Source organism: Triticum urartu, chromosome 5A (genome assembly GCF_056163025.1).
Source record: "Triticum urartu cultivar PI428250 chromosome 5A, HENAU_Tu73, whole genome shotgun sequence".
Taxonomy (NCBI): Eukaryota; Viridiplantae; Streptophyta; class Magnoliopsida; order Poales; family Poaceae; genus Triticum; species Triticum urartu.
Genome location: NC_141877.1, coordinates 65,323,943 through 65,328,021, shown reverse-complemented (window position 1 = coordinate 65,328,021; position 4,079 = coordinate 65,323,943).

The following is a 4,079-nucleotide window of genomic DNA, read 5'->3' as shown; positions in this document are numbered from 1 at the left end:
CGGGGAGCACTTCCTCGTATCATTTTTTTTCTTCATTATCTTTTCCCCACGATGCTTTCTTCGTTATCTTCTCCCCCACGACGCGGAGCAACCAGTCCTTTACCTCCATCTCCGCCGCCGCGCGCAGCGCACCGTCACGACGAGCGTTTCGCTGCTACAGCGAGCCAAGGCGGGGGGCAGAGAAGACGCCGAGGGTGGAGAAGTTGCGAGGCGGGGGAGCTGCAAGAGGGCCGCGCGCGGCACTGGTGCTCGTCAATGGCGCGCAGCGGGGTGATGCTGGAACGGCTCATACAAAAGCTACCACCGTTTGATTCGAAAGCTTCAACCGACGACATATAAAGTTTCAACCAAGACACCATGCAATTAAAAAGCTACAATCGTTCTTAAGAAAGCTGCAATCGTTCATAAGAAAGCTATAATGGTTCTGAAAAAAGATTAAGCCAGAAGACTGATTTTTAAAGGTGAGGCATTGTGCAAACTCGAAAGCTGCAACCGGCTACCAGAAAAGCTTCAACCGGCGGTGAAAAAAATTTCAACCATAGACGACGCAAGCCATGGACGATGACAAAAAGCTGCAACCGGCTCCATTGTTTGTTACAAATGGCTTCTTTTTTGCTACAAACAGAGAGATGGCTTCCCGAATGTGTGCTGCTACAACTGGACCCAACGAGCGTTAGTGACTAATTCACAACATGGTACTTTAAGAATTAACATGGGCGGCAGATCCTAATTTTTCAAAATTGTGAATAATTTGGAAAACACGAACAAATTTAGGAAAAAATTAAATAACTTTTGTAATTCATTTTTTAAAGCACGAAGCATTTTCAGAAATTGTGTACGAAATTTGAAAACATGATTTTGTTTTGAAATTCTGAAGATTTGTTTAAAAATATCAAAATTAGAATTCCCAGAAATATTTCCTGAATTTGTGAGTTTTTAAAAGTTGGGAACAATTTTTTAATTTCGAACAATTGTTAAAGAACCCAATATTTTTTGAAATTTCCCAAAAAATTCATAAACACGAACATTTTTCGAAAAAATACAATATTTAGAACTTTCAAAGAGAATTCAGAAACACTTTATACTTTCCAAACATTATTTTAAAAGTGTAAATATTTTTTTTTGAAAAAACCCAACAATATTTTGAAATCTGATTTTTTTTGGAAATTTGTGGACATTTTTTAATACTACAAAAACTTTGAAACATGAACAGTTCCTAAAAACATGAACTATATATGAACTGGTGAATATTTTTCTTCATAAAACTTGATTTTTTTACAATTTCGGAAGAATTCTGAAAAGAAAAAAAATGATAAAATCAAAAAGAAAGAAGAAAAAGGAAAGAAAAAAAACTAAATGGATAGAAACGAATAGAAACAATGAACTCCCTCCATTCCATATTAATTGTGGCTAATTTGGTACTAGTTTGTACTTAGTAAATGAACGACAATCATTGTGGATCGGAGGGAGTAATGGGCTTGACAAGAACATTCTAGAAGGTTCTTAAAACATGGAAAAAGTAAAGATGGAAGCTTATCCAAACCGGTAACCCTACCTCTTGTTTACTACCTAGTTAGACCAGCCTAGTCGTTCGTTATGTGCCGTCGATCTGGGTGTTTGCTCGACAAAGCGACACAAAGGAGAGCAACTAATCAAGAGGCACCCGTGTGGGAGCCTTGCTAGGGTCACTTTTGTGCTGAGAGCATGCCAAGTTGTTCGTCCAACCGTCGTTATGTGTCGTTTGTTGGGCGCTCCCTGTAGATTTCGTTCTTTTTATTTTTCTGTACACGTTTTCAGGTTGTAGATGGATTTTTCTTGAAAAAATTGGCCTTTCGGTTTACACCGTTTCCCTAGGTTTTGGAGGAAAAAATCGTGAATTTTTCCGTGAATTTTTCGTGCTATATGAGAAACACAAATTTTCTTTTGGTGCAAACACAGATTTGCTCGAAAAGGAAAAAAAATCACGATATTGTTTTTGCTTCCGCGAGAGGCACATATTTCTTTTTCGTGGTGGCATAGATTTACTTCCACGATAAGCACAACAGTGCTTCTTGGAAAGGTAAAAGAAATTAAGATTTTTTGCGTGCTTTTTGTTTCCATTAGAAGCATACAAAATTCACGGTTTTTATTTTTTCATTTTTTTTGCTTCCACAAGAAACATAGATTTGTTTCTCTTGAAGGTACAAATCGTAAAAAGGAAAAAAAACTAAGATTTTTTTCTTCCACGAGAAACACATATTTGCTTATCGTGGAGGACTATATTTGCTTCCGCCAAAAGCAAGTTATGCTTCTTTGGCAAGGGAGAAAATCATGATTTTATTTCTATGTGTTTTTGTGTGTGCTTCCACTAATAGCATACATTTCCATCTCATGGAAGCACAAATTGCTTCTCGAAAAGAGAAAAAGTGGTGAAAAAAATGATGCTTCTAGCTCTTTTTTTTCGTTTCCCAGGGTTTTTTTTGGGTGAAAAAGTGAGTCGAAATCTATTAGCATAGGATCTAATTTCGAACATCTCGACACAAGAAATCCAATGTGATGAATGGTTCTCGATTTGGACGCATGGTTCAAGGGATAAAACGTTAGAATACACAAATCTAAAAAAAAATCCCAGGTTTTGACAAGTGCCGCATATTTTGTCAGCACGTGAGAAGGTGGGAGTAATCTTTGTAAGGGGGTAAACCTTAACTAGTGATTTCAGTCAAATAGCGGATCTTCGCCGAAGGGCATGTACGAATGGGCCGTCTCAAGTGTCCTTCCTTCGCTGGCTGTTGTTGTTTTCATTTCCATTTTCTTTTCTTGTTTCTGTTTTTCTCTTTTTTTCCCCTCTGTTTCATTTATTATTGTTTTTTTAGAGTTTCTTTTTCTTTTCTTTTTCTGTATTTGGGTTTTGTACTTTTTTATTTTTGTCCTTTATTTACCCGCTGCAATATACAGTGTACATCTTTTCTAATATAGTGAATATTTCTAAAATTCACAATGAACATTTCTAGTATACATTGAACATTACACATATACACATTGCTTATTTATGATGTACGATGAACATTTTTCTAATACACATTGAACAACTTTTAATACATGGTCAACTTTTTTTTTTCATATTCATCAATTCTGTTTTAGTATATACGATGAGTATGTTTCATACACGTCGCTCATTTTTAATATATAATGGACATTTTAGTTGTACACATCAAACATTCTTTTAATACGTATTGAACAGTTTTTTCAATACACGGTAAACAAAAAATTGCAAACAATACATGGTAAACTTTTTTAATATACGCTGTACTTTTTTTATAAGCACATAGTACTGAACAATTTTCTAAAATATATGTTTCTATTTTTAGTAGGGTTATACATATATATAGGAAAAATAGAAAAACATATTGTGGGATGAATGGGCCATCCCATTAGCGCCTCCTTCAGCGAAGGCTCGACTATTAGCCGCTTGCGACGGCAAATAGGAGCTCTCAAGTTTGACGCTCACGGACGGCAAATATGACACCGCTAGAATTGGCGGACGTAAAGAGCGTCCTATAGAAAATTCTGAATTTAACTGGCCATCCCTTCTTTTCCATGTCCAATCCTTTGCACGCAAAACAAGTTTGTTGCGCCGGCGTGCATCTTTATGTTAATAAAGCTAGGTTTTACGAATCAATCTGTAATTGAATAGTTAAGAAGATAGTCGTATCTTCAGTCCACCAGAATTTAAGACCTCACATTGGTGCTCGCTATGGATATATTTAGCTTCCGGTGACATTTGTTCATTGGGAGAAAACGTTTCCATTGTGTACGAGGTGTTTATAGTGATTTTGTAAAATCTCAACATACTATGCTGACTTGATCTTTCGAAGGTGCTCGTAGGAATGGGTGCGTGCATCTATAGGATGAATGTATTCTTGAGTAACTTCAATTATGCCGTGTTCAAAGAAGCTAGGTTTTTGTTTTAAAAAGAATGTGGTGCCGGCGGCACGCGCGTGGAGTGGTGTGCCGTGCGGCTCCGGTCACCGTCTTTGCCCGTCGAGGCGACGCGCGGTGCAGAGACAGCGACGCCGGTCGATGGAGCTGCCTGGCAGGCA